Below are 12,973 nucleotides of genomic sequence, written 5' to 3'. Positions count from 1 at the left end.
ACAATAGGTCAAATATTGGCCGCAGTGGTTATGTCCCGAACAGAGATAAAAAAAAAGCAATTATAAGTGCCTGGAGTGTGCCGTTAGGCAACTACCAACATTTTGAATCGGCCGATATGAATGTCTTGAATGGTTCAATACTACTTTCAATCCATATAGAAAAAGTAATCCGAACGTCTATTTACTGAGTAACATTTAACTTTCTTCCACATTAAATATACCCAAACCACTTCATAGTGGACAAAGAACAAACGTAATCATGTCCGCATTACCAAGCCACCAATAAAACGAACCACATTGTACCGCATACATTCAACTAAGGGTATAATATTTGCACTGCTTTCGCCTTTCATTTGCCTCTCAATTTAAGGCAGAGCCAGTTCAAGAGGAGCTATGTTTTAATCCCAGCAGATAAGTGTGATATATGAAGGCTAGACTGACACAGGATAAAATTATTACTTTCCAACCAAGTAGGAGGATGTGGAGTTGAGGAAGGTCAGCCTCTAAGCCCCGAATCGACTTTAATAACTTTCCGTACCTACTCTCAAATCACAGACTACCGATACGACCCAGTGTGGCTTTGCTCCAGCCAGGGCCATACTGCTGCTGACGAATGTGGGATTTGCGTTTGAGTCCCAAGAAGGGGACAAAGCCGTCTCCGTAATATACATACATAGAAATAGGTGTGGGCCGAATGGAAGTGTCCAACTGCCCGTACCCATGCATATCCATTATACCGGAGAGAGCACTCTGGAGAGCAGTTTATTACACAATTAATACGATCTATTACGATAATTAATCTTCTTTGGGATGCTTTATAGACGACAATATGGAGCTAGGATGTGAGTGGAGATTTGATAAGTGATAAATTAATTTCGGCTCTAACAAGACCCGAATGCTGTCGATCACACTGATGGTATAATTAAGCCTGCGGTGTGATATTTCAGGTTCAGTCGTTTCTTTTGATGTTCATAGACTGGGGGATTGAATGCGATTAAGCTGGGTAGATGGCATCTATTTGAAGAAGAGGAATATATGTATAGAAACCTGATTAAATTATTTCAGCTCTGTTGATCACATGATGTTTTAAATTTTGGATTAATTCTATACTTAGGTTCATTGATCTCAATTGGTGACATGAAATAGAAGGAATATATAGGGTGAGTGTACCAGTTATCGCCATTTTGAAAAGTATATGATTCACTTTGCGGATCATAATACATTTGATTTATACATTTGATGCATACAAATGGCTCCGTTTTTAAACTCTCAGGACGTGCAAGGACTTGTTTTGGCATGATATCGCTTTGAGGACATGAACAACTTATGAAAAAAGCATGGATGGAAATACTTGGTTGGAAGAGCTTTTGCCTTTTATAGTTCATACTACTTCGAGACCTCCGTGCCACCACGTTATTTATACGCGTTAGTTCTTATTCATGTACAGGAGTGGGAGTGACATCGATTTTAACTTGATAAACGAAGAAATTAAGAATCAAACATTTTCTTCACAATCTGACATGCTTTATTTAAAACAAAGAAACACATTCAGCCATACTGAACTGTAAACCATATTCTGAAGATTTTGTTCAGCCAGAGTGAACTGAGTGCAGTATACTCAAAAATAAAATGTAATTTTATAACGGATTTAACATAATTTGCATATATTCTTCATATAAGATCGTTATTAAAGGCTTACAAGTTACATGTGGGAAAAAAAATTAATAATGTTAGCTGTGGATTACTTGTAAGTGGTTGATCTTTAAAGTTGATTATCTCGGAACAAAGCTTTGGCCGCTTAGTTCGGTTTAGCACACTGAAAAAATATTTTGTTGCATTGTACGAAATCGCTCGTCCAGATTATGAATGCCATTCGTTGTTTTCTGCAACGAACAGATTCGTAGTATGCCTGAGTTCGTTTCGTAAAAAAGATCACTCCGACACAATAATACAGATTTTCCTGTCTCTTTTTTGTCGGACCGACATAAATCATGTTGAAAAAAAAAAAATAGCACGCGTATATCAGCTTGGTTTTCACATGCTCCGAACACGTATCTTCTGATTGATACCTACCAGTGCTAGACATCCATCTGTAGGCGCTTGTTGAAACCGTTCGGAAACAACCAGAACGCTTTCTACTCTGATTCAATTTATTAATAACTTTTACTTCCAACTGAGGGAATGCTTCCTTTCCTCTTCTAGCACACGCACCGTCATATGCACATGAAAACAGGTTGCTTTGTTGTCTCTGCGCTCCACTCAAACATCGGTGATGACTGCAAAGCTTTGTTGCATTCTACGAAGCGAAATTTTCTTTTTACGCATGGTTAGTAAAACACGTTTGGCATTTGTTAGTTTTGTTTCATTCTACAAAGCGGGAGCTAAAATCTACGAATGAGCAAGCTTAGCGTCTGTCGGATTCGTGATTTCGTACATGATACAACTCCATTTGTACTGTTCCAGCGTGGTGGTACGAATGGTCCGTATATTTTACGCAAATTGCTTTCAATTTACGAAAACTGGTTTTACGAAGCATATTCGTTGAGCTTTTACGAAAGTATTTTATCAGTGCAGAATTCCGGCCATATAATATATTTTTAAGCATTCCATACAAGGAGATGTCTTACATTTGAGGTAGTTTAGCCCATGATCAATAATACTATTTTAGAAACCAATCCACTACTGGATGCCAAATCCGCAATTTTCTAGAACGACCCAAAGGCACAATCATACAAAATAAATATGTTTAATATGAATAATACTCGACGCAAAACTGAATTGGAACTCTCATCTCCAATCAGTTGTGCAGAAAGGTCTCAATACACTTTGGGTTTGTTCAAAAACCCTGGGTAAAAGATGGGGCCTAAAACCAAGTATGATCATGTGGATATATAAAACCATTGTTCGTCCCAGGACTACATACGCTTCCCTTGTCTGGTGGCCTAAAACTAATGAGGCTGCTGCAAGGGCGAAGCTCAACAAAATCCAACGCACCGCTTGCATAGCGATCACTGGTGCAGTTCGTAGTACACCCACTTTGGCCCTAGACGCAATGCTTCACCTGCCCCGGTTAGATCAATTCATAAAGCTGGAAGCGGAAAAAAGTGCTCTAAGGTTAAAGAGAACAAAAACGCTGCTGTCGGGAGACCTTACGGGTCACCTCAGCATATTATTGTGCATCCTAGCTTAATCACTCAGATCCTGCTGATCTGAGTCAGCCGCCATAAGATTGCGCCCGTTTGATTTATACACGGCGGCTGACAGCTCGTCCCAGCGGCTGCAAAACAGTTTTAGCCAAGGTACACACCGTGTACAAATCATACGTGCGCGGTCTGGCGCGATCTGAGGCTGCGCGTTTCGAACGCAGCTTGCTGAGAATCTAAGATAAGCGCGACAATAAATGAATTTGGCTTAAATCCCGCAATAGGAATTTGTAGTGACTGGATGGAAACGGTAGTCAATTATGACTTACCTTACGATGTGCTCATTCCTTCCCGCCAGGAGTGGGAAGGAGGTGGACCCAGCGTTCCAACAGGCTCTATAAATTTCTTCATAGATGGTTCGAAAATGAATAATCTGACAGGCTCCGGAATCTATGGCCCTAGAACAAAAATCTCTGTCCACCTAGGACAGTGGCCCACAGTATTTCAGGCGGAAATATATGCAATATTAGAATGTGTGTTATTATGCCTGAGGAGAAAGTATAGGTTTGCAAAAATATGTATTTTCTCTGACAGTCAAGCGGCACTTAAGTCGCTTAATAACTACACTTGTAACTCAAAGCTAGTGTGGGAATGCATTCTGGCTTTGAAAAACTTATCCATACGCAATCGAGTCTACCTATATTGGATCCCAGGACATACGGGTCTAGAGGGAAACGAGATTGCTGATGAGCTAGCCAGAAATGGATCTAATGAAAGGTTCATTGGCCCTGAGCCCTTCTGCGGGATCTCAGACTGCTCTGTAAAAATGGAACTGAACAAATATATGGTCAGTCAAATCACATCAAACTTCCCCATACGAGCCAATCTAAAAGGCTCGTAACGATAAACCCCAAGAAAACCCAACAACTATTAGGTCTCAACAAAAGGGATGTCAACATCTACACCGGTCTAATAACTGGACACTGCCCCTGCAGATACCATCTACAAAAGATCGGAGCAATCCAAACCTCAAATTGCCGCTTCTGTGACGAGGAGAGGGAAACATCAGAACACATCCTCTGCTATTGCAGTGCACTCACTCAACGTAGGTTCAAAGTTCTCAGCAAGCCCTTTTTAGGGCCTGGGATCTTATCTCCCAAGGACGTGGTTGGCTTCATAAAGCTAGTCTCGCCAGAATGGGGGAGTCACATACTGTAACTCAGGATCTCTATTCATCAATAATAGATGGTCTTGAGTTCAGTCGATACCAAGGTATCTCAGTGACAAATATGTCACTGAGATAACTTCGTACATCACAGCAAAAGGGTATATCACAATAGTTCTAAAATCTGGACGCAGTGCCCAGTCAACCAACAATCGTATAAAATGTTGAATAAGATGTTAAAGTGGAGGCGATATGCGTACATTTTACATGCGCCTAAATGAAGGCATGCACGCATATGGCTTCCACTTTATCATCTTATGCAGCATCTTATACGAATACTGGTTGTCTGGGTGATCTTCACCCGACAAACGAGAGAGAGATGAATAATACAACAATTATTGTAAGAAGTGTAAGAAGGATTCTGTTCACCATAGGTGGATTAAATCAGGTTTTAACGAATTGGGATCATTTTTATAAATTAAGACAGAAACCACAAATTCATATCCTAATACACTGCGACCACTTTCTATAGCCGCACCCTCAGTTTCACATGTCTAGCAATATCAAAGATAGAATCGATATGGAAAACAATATGCATCTGATAGTTATTGCAAAATATGATGCTTGCAAGCATAACTTTCTTCATGTGTATATTTTCCATATCAAAAATACAGTTTTTCGACAATTTGGGCGACCATTTTCTATAGCCGCACTTCGGGTTTTCCTTAGATCAGTTGCTTTATCATAAAGTATGCTCATTATTCCTGCTTTAAACGACCAAATAAAGCTTATCAAGACCAAACCAAAGAAGTTTAACGAAATACTTAAGTAACAAGGTCTTTTAATACGAGAAATAGGGCACAGACTTGGTAAACTGGTGTTTTATGGATAAGTTATTAAAGATATCCCAAAAAACTAAAAAAAAATCGAATTAAATCTCAAGTATAAATGCTGCTGACTCAAAACAATCATTGCATTATGTGGTAACGATTCTGGAGGATCAATTACAATAACACGCGCGCTGCGAAGTGGAATGAACTGCACGTTAGTATGTCAGGAGATAGACTGATTGCATGCGCCACAAAGCACACCGACCAACATCTATCGGGTGCGCACGAAGAACACGAAGGGAAACGAATATTAATTGATACTCTACCACATCCCCTTTTTCCTATAAAAAGGATGTTTTCTTTCATTTTTTTAGTTCACAGTGTCTACTGATAGTCAATTTAGGTTGTTTTTTTTTTGTTTTGATTGAGAATTAGCTAAAATAAAGCATTTAATACATACTAATCTGAACTATTTCGAACTCTCCACTATTTACAGAATTTGAATGTTATAATGTTATACAGAATTTGATGATTACGCTCGCAAAATAGTTGACAGAATACCGATTGTATCGATGCATTATTTTTTTTCATGGAGGAGCATAAACACACAGCTATATCCCTTATTTTTTTTAAATTAAAATATCAGAAATCTAGTTCATCGAATCTTAATCAACAAACAGTTTATAATTTAACACTGAGCAATTTATTCTCTTCTTTCATGCACAGCTAAACAGAATCAAACTATTATTGTTTTGCTCCATTAAGTTGATTTATATGACATAAACTCTCATCCAACGCGACAAAGTTTTAGAGCTTTTATTAATTCTATTTTATAGTATTGATGAAATTCATTACAATAATAACCAAGGGTTTGGTATATTCATAGTTATGATACAAAACGCACACTTAAATGACATCTGAAAGAAGCACTTATCATTTGAAATGTTGGCATTATATCTCCAGCTAGACAAATACTGTAATTCTTCCAATGACACATCACTTTGTGTTATGTTTAGTTTCAAGAAACTACTGTATCTGACATACAGTACAATACCACAGTTGAAGTTTAGATATTACAAACCCAATGAAGCCACGTTTTCTCTTACCTGTTTCTGATCAACTGGTGTTTCAAGAAGGCGTTTAAAATACCAATTATTTTGAACATATATATTTTGCCCCTAATGTAACATGCTATGCAAACATCATGTAACTACGTAAAATGTTATCTACAAAAAAGGCTAGAGGTTTACTATACTTGACGAGAGGTTTAACAATGATATTCCAAATCATAAATTTTTTTCACGACCTTCATCGGTTAGTCAATACTTTGCAATTGTTTACGCACACTATCCACGTTCGAGCAGATTTTTTCGGAGCCTAGTTTGTTATGAATTCAGAGAATATTTACGGTGAAGACTGCGTATTTATTTAATAATTTATTCATTTTTTTTAACTACCTACATTGTAGTCGCAACAGTGTAGCACCCATTGTTAATGATGGATTTTTGTTTTGCTTTCACAAAAATATTGTGCACTATTCATTCAAATTTAAAACATTAAAACATACTTTCTCAGTACTGGTATGCTGTTGAAGTTGCATCATGATGAGACACAATAAGCTCATTTTCAAAAAAGACAGTTTCATACTAAAGTCGTGTCATAACTAGGAAGAATAGACTGTAACAACTGCACTTTGCTTCGTTATTTTTTTCAGCTTATTCGTCCCAACTTTTCTTGATGGGTTTATTGCGAGCGTCAATGAAAAACATACTTAGCATCCCTTGCATGAACAAGGCCTTCTGATCCACGAATTCGGCTATCACAGCCGTTCTATATTACTTGGCACCCTGGCGCTGGAGTTTAAATTTGTCAGTACTATCGAGAATACGCTCATTCTTGATATACCACTCAATATTGTTATGCTTCCTACTAAACGACCACTAAAAGTAAAATTGGATTGGACACAAGGATTTTTTTTCAAGGAGTCTAAGCTACGATTACTTTTATTTTGAAGGAGACACGTTACTTAGCTAATAGAACAGGAGTTTGGCGCATGTACTCTTAACGAGAAAACCTACGAAAACAGTCGTATCTCAATGCAATGGATGAAAATCACACCTTTTATACTAATATATATTTTCATATGTCAATTCCAGTTCTGGATGCAATTGTGGTTTGATCAATGTTCCACGCTCTTCACTAAATATGCTATTAACTCTCTCCTTCTCCCTTTGAATTACTCAGACATAGTGGGGAGTGTACAACAATGATACGCTGGCAATACTGTATTCCTATTTCCTATTAACCTTCTCCATGTATTAGCTGGCGCTCACGCGGACATAGTGCACACATATCATGTCTGTCTGGGTCATAATGATCCCAATGCACGGCTAGGTTTAAGCAAGTATGTTTTTAAATAAGAAAAAAAAAACAGCTAAAACCGTCATTCAGTTCCCTTCATGAATGCTCAGTAATTATGACAGATCATAACGAACAACCTCATTAGGTAAACAGTGTACTTTTTGACAGAGCAACAAAATATCTTAGTCATGAGTAATAACGATGTGATTTATCTTTGAAAATCAGTCTAATGGTCAAAGATACGTATTATCCGTACTTTGGTACTTTCATTCTTTTATTTTTTTTTTTATTTATTTTTTTTATTTGGTTACACAATCTACGAACAGAGGTGTTTTTTTTAAACCTCGTGGTGCCGGAGTTTTTCGCCACACCTGCGCAACCTCACTGCTATCGAACTTTTTTTTAAGCACGATTTTTCACCGGGGTTAATAAATAGAGTAAAGCAGTGTTGTAAAAAGCAGTTACAAACAGAATGTATTCTCGATGCATGATTTAACAATGGTCGCATTATTCCTACAACATGTTCCAACTATTTCATGGCATCCATCTACAACATACATTTTACTTCTCTGTCAGATATCAATCAATTATTTTACTTCGCTTGATTATCATATTTAAATACGTAGTTCATTTTTGACTATAAAACGTATCTAATACTATAACGCAAACATAAAATTTGCTTATTTTACATAGTCCAAGGTAATCCGTTTAGGAAACATTCACCGCATAAGAAAAGTAAATCGTTCTCCAAACGACATAATTGCCCATGTATCCAATATCTCATTGTTGCCTCATTTAGAAGCAATCGCTCAGAAGATTTAAATTATCGTCAAATGAATTTATCTTATCTCAAGAACAATATTTCAAGAGAACACACCCTCGTATCATTTAAGATCGAACATTTTTGTGTCATTCAAGAGCAATTATTAACGGAATATATGGGACACATTCTCATTAGTGTATTACATTCTCGCAACATTAAGTACGATAACTCATGAGACCATCTTCTCGCATCATTTAAGAGCGAACGTCCTCGCATCATCCAAGAGCGACAATTCTTGAGTTATATTTTCGCAACATTTAAGAGCGACAACTCATGAGGCCACAGTATCGCATCATCCAAGAGCGATAATTCATGAGTAACATTCTCGCAGCATTTAAGAGCGATAACTCATTAGACCACCTTCTTGCATCATTTAAGAGAGAACATCCTTGCATCATCCAAGTGCAACAGTTTATGAGGTACATTCTCGCAACATTTAAGAGCTAAATCTCATGAGACTATATTCCCGCATCATCCAAAAGCGACAACTCATGAGTAACATTCTCGCAACATTCAAGAGCGATTACTTATGATACCACCTTCTTGCATCATTTGAGAGCGAACATCCTCGCATCATCCAAGAGCGACAATTCATAAGATACCTGCTCGTTACATTTAAGAGCAACAATTCATGAAGTACATTTTCACAACATTCAAGAGCAAAAACGCATCAGGCTAAATTTTCGCATCATCCAAGAGCGACAACTTGTGAAACATATTATCGTTTTATTCAGATCGATTACCCATAAGACCACTTTCTCGCAACATTTAAGAGCGATCATTTTCGAAACATTCCACAGCGACCTTTTTTTTCGATACTCTTTCGTATCGTTCCATCGATAACTCGTACGGTTTTATTTCACCATCTAAAATCAGAATCTGCTTTTTGATAGGTCCTTTGTGATATACACACATACCTCACTAAAAATACGGCTTAGATTTATGTTAATTCCATATCATTGCATCATTCACACTTTCTCTTTTTTCAGGTTCTACATTACCGCTAGAATTGGGTCTGGATCCATTCAAATTAGTATTTATTGAACTTTCCACAGATCTTTTCTATCCCGACCATAGTGGTGTCTGCGTTAAGTAGTGTTACATGTACTGTACGTACTTGTCGCATAACACGAATACCATCTGAATTTCTGGTGGAAAATAGTAAACAAAAATCAACTGTTCCCAGCAAAACCAAACGAGCGCATTTTCAACCAGTTTTAGTATCCGTGTGACTGCGCGATAAGAGCTTAATTCCATGGATAAATAGGTATAACAAACACAATGATACACTGTGTCTAGGAAGTCGAAAAGTTCCAACTACACTGAAAAAAAAGTTTTCACATTATTTTCATCTGATTTTCACATGGACTGTTTTCATATGCGTGTCCATTGAATTGCATGGGAATATCGCATTTTGCGAAGGTACGTGGTTTTCCAATACAAACTATGTGATTTCCTGATGTTTTCCATATACCGTATTGCTTCCATGTGTTATTTCCGAAGAAATTTTCATCAGAAAATCCAATATAGTTATATAGTCAAACTACTGGAAATTTTCCATTGGATATGTAATTTATTTATATTTTTCAGGGTAGAACGGGAACCGATCGTGCCGTCTCCAGATTGGCGACCCAAAGCCCTACTCAATAGGCTGGAAACTCCATCATTCATACTTTTTATTTGTTAAAATCATTGGGCGACCAAAAATAATAACATTATAGCTTTTCAACGTTCACTATTTATCTTCATTATGTTACAAATTAACAAAAGATAAATTTGTTTGAGTGTATTATAGAGTACAATAATTTATTTTGCTCTCTTTGGTCAAACTTCAAATAATCGTTCATATATGACAACTGATAGATTGTGATAGTCGTAAATTATGTACAAATCAATGGAACATGTGATAGCTGCTCTGGCTTAAAAACAATGGTTTCAGAAAGACTTACCTTTATTTTGCAGCATTTGATACCTTTGCGATTTTAAACACACTTTATTGAAAGCGAAAGCAAATTTCTTTCGCGGTAACAGTCATCACCTGCAGAAGCAGCAACAAATGACCGGAGTGGACACGCCTGCGCACATCACTCACGCACCCAGCATTAAACATTTTTCCTTTCCTCCCTCACACATGAACTCCCTCATGGCTGCAACAATAAAATCGAACGACATGATTCCCCCGCGCCTATTCACAAGCGTGACCTTGAATGCCGCTTTCACTTCCAGCAGCCGCAGAAACAATGACAAAGAAGCGGAGGAAAAACGATTACGCTGCTAAACTCATTTCATTTACATTAATTTGGCACTGATTTGCATCGGCTGTCGGCCGTATTTCATCTTTTCGACACCACAATTCTTCAAAAACTTCTTCTTTCAAATGATAATTTCATCAATTAATCACTTCAGCGCATCCCATCGTTCACTTTTCCTCCGCCCGTCCCCCACACTCAGCATTGCTTCACACATTTTTTTTTTCTGCCGATACTTATTTTTTTTCTTTCGAATTAATTTATCTACTACACTATACACAAGGAAACAATATCTCAGGATTCTACATCCTCGTCGCCATCTTGTGGTAACGATTCTGGAGGATCAATTACAATAACACGCGCGCTGCGAAGTGGAATGAACTGCACGTTAGTATGTCAGGAGATAGACTGATTGCATGCGCCACAAAGCACACCGACCAACATCTATCGGGTGCGCACGAAGAACACGAAGGGAAACGAATATTAATTGATACTCTACCACACATTATACTTCCGGTTTTATTTTTTTGCGTATAACCCTTATTAATCTAATTGAATTGTGAAAAAATCGATTTTTTAAGCTTTTAAATGGAAAATTCATAAGTTTTTGTATATCAATCCTGATGAAACTTGGAAAAGACATCGTATACAACATCAATATACAATGAAGATACTTCGGGAATTCATCAAACTCAACTTGGAAGGTCAGCATTGTCTTCGCTACCATTTAAACATAAGATGCATATTTTAAATTATGAAGACGATTTGTAATAACAGCTTTTATCCAACTTTCCATCAATTTGACGATATTTGGTTAAGTAAAAATGATGTGTTTCTATCAAAAGATTTCAAATATAGATGTTTCTGTTCATTTTGGGGCAAAAGAAAAGAAAGGGGTTATGATTGTAGTCTTCCTGTAGTTCTGGTTGATTTTATATCATAAATTGTAAAATTGGGCTAAATTTAGTGAAGTGCTGGCGCAAAATTAAGCTCTTGCATCCATTAGGATTATTTAAATCTGTATTCATGAGGATCATTAGCAACTGTTTAGTTGAATTTTCAGTGATATAATGTCATAAATATTGCGTATTCATCCAAATAAAGCGAATAAGGACTGTTCAATTTATAAAACGGACAACTTTACATGGCTATAAAAAGAAGACGCGTAGTTCAAATTTAACCACCCTCGTTTCGTTGTTCAGTACATCATGTTTCATTATAGTAATGATTTTTGAATCGAATAAAAATAGTTTTATTTCATAGAAAATCGGCCAGATGTTAAATGAGGTGAATTTTACGATTGCTGAAAATTGAAAATATACACAAAATTACTGTTTACATATGGTATACCGTTTTGATTATCAGAAAAGTATGTGCCATGCTGTAGCAGCATGAGTAATTAACATTCTGACGAAGTTTAAACTCATTTGGAAAATTGGTTGTTGAAATATTAAAGTCTCAAGTGAGATTCGATTTTTTGATTAAAATTTCGTTGTAAAGCAAAAAGGGCATGAACATATTCATTTAACATTTTTTTTATACATCATGTCGAAAGTAGGAATAATGTGGTTTCAAATGCAGAAAACTGCTTCGTAATAGCATTGCTGGTTTGGTTACTGTGTGCCATTACAGGCACAGTAATCAAAACAGTTTCGTTCTTTGAAGGTTCTTCCAAATAACAATGCAACCTAATGCAAATTTTACATAACAATGATGTTGAAAATATAATATTTTACATCCGATTGTTATTGAATAAGGTGTACAATAACATGGGATAAACTTTGTTGAAAATAAATAATAACAAGATGCGCTAGATTCGAAAATCGGCATCAATGGGGCAAAAAGTATGCATTTTTTACTATGACCATCTTTATGGATTCAATTTTTGATGAAGAATGCAATTAAAAGTAAATTTTTCTTCTGTATCATCCAGAAATCAGTATTCTACTGCTCTGGACAAATTTTGAGCCGAATCCGTTGTGCTATTGCATCACAGGACTTAAATGAATATTTTTTAATAATTTCTTTGTAAACAAGGCAATTTACTGTATCATGCTGGAGGTTGCTTGGTGCGTTATTACTTACCAACTATTAAGCTTTACCTTTAGTAGAATAGTATAAGATTCCAATACATTAAAAATTTCATGAAAATATACATGTTTAGTATGTGGAAAGTTATGTCGAATTTTGAGAAATGAGTTTTTATTGATGTTTTACGAAAACCGCTTCAGTTAGACAAAAAAGGACATTTTGCCAAATGTTATATTTTTCCTACACTGCGGCCACTTTCTATAGCCGCACCCGCGATTTTGCACTTCTAGCAATTTTTACGATTCAATCGATATGTGGAACGATGTGTATCAACTAGTGTTTGTAAAATATATGATTTACATGAATAAGTA

The sequence above is a fragment of the Aedes albopictus genome, chromosome 3, assembly GCF_035046485.1.
Source record: "Aedes albopictus strain Foshan chromosome 3, AalbF5, whole genome shotgun sequence".
Classification (NCBI taxonomy): Eukaryota; Metazoa; Arthropoda; class Insecta; order Diptera; family Culicidae; genus Aedes; species Aedes albopictus.
Note: the sequence above shows the minus strand (reverse complement) of the source record.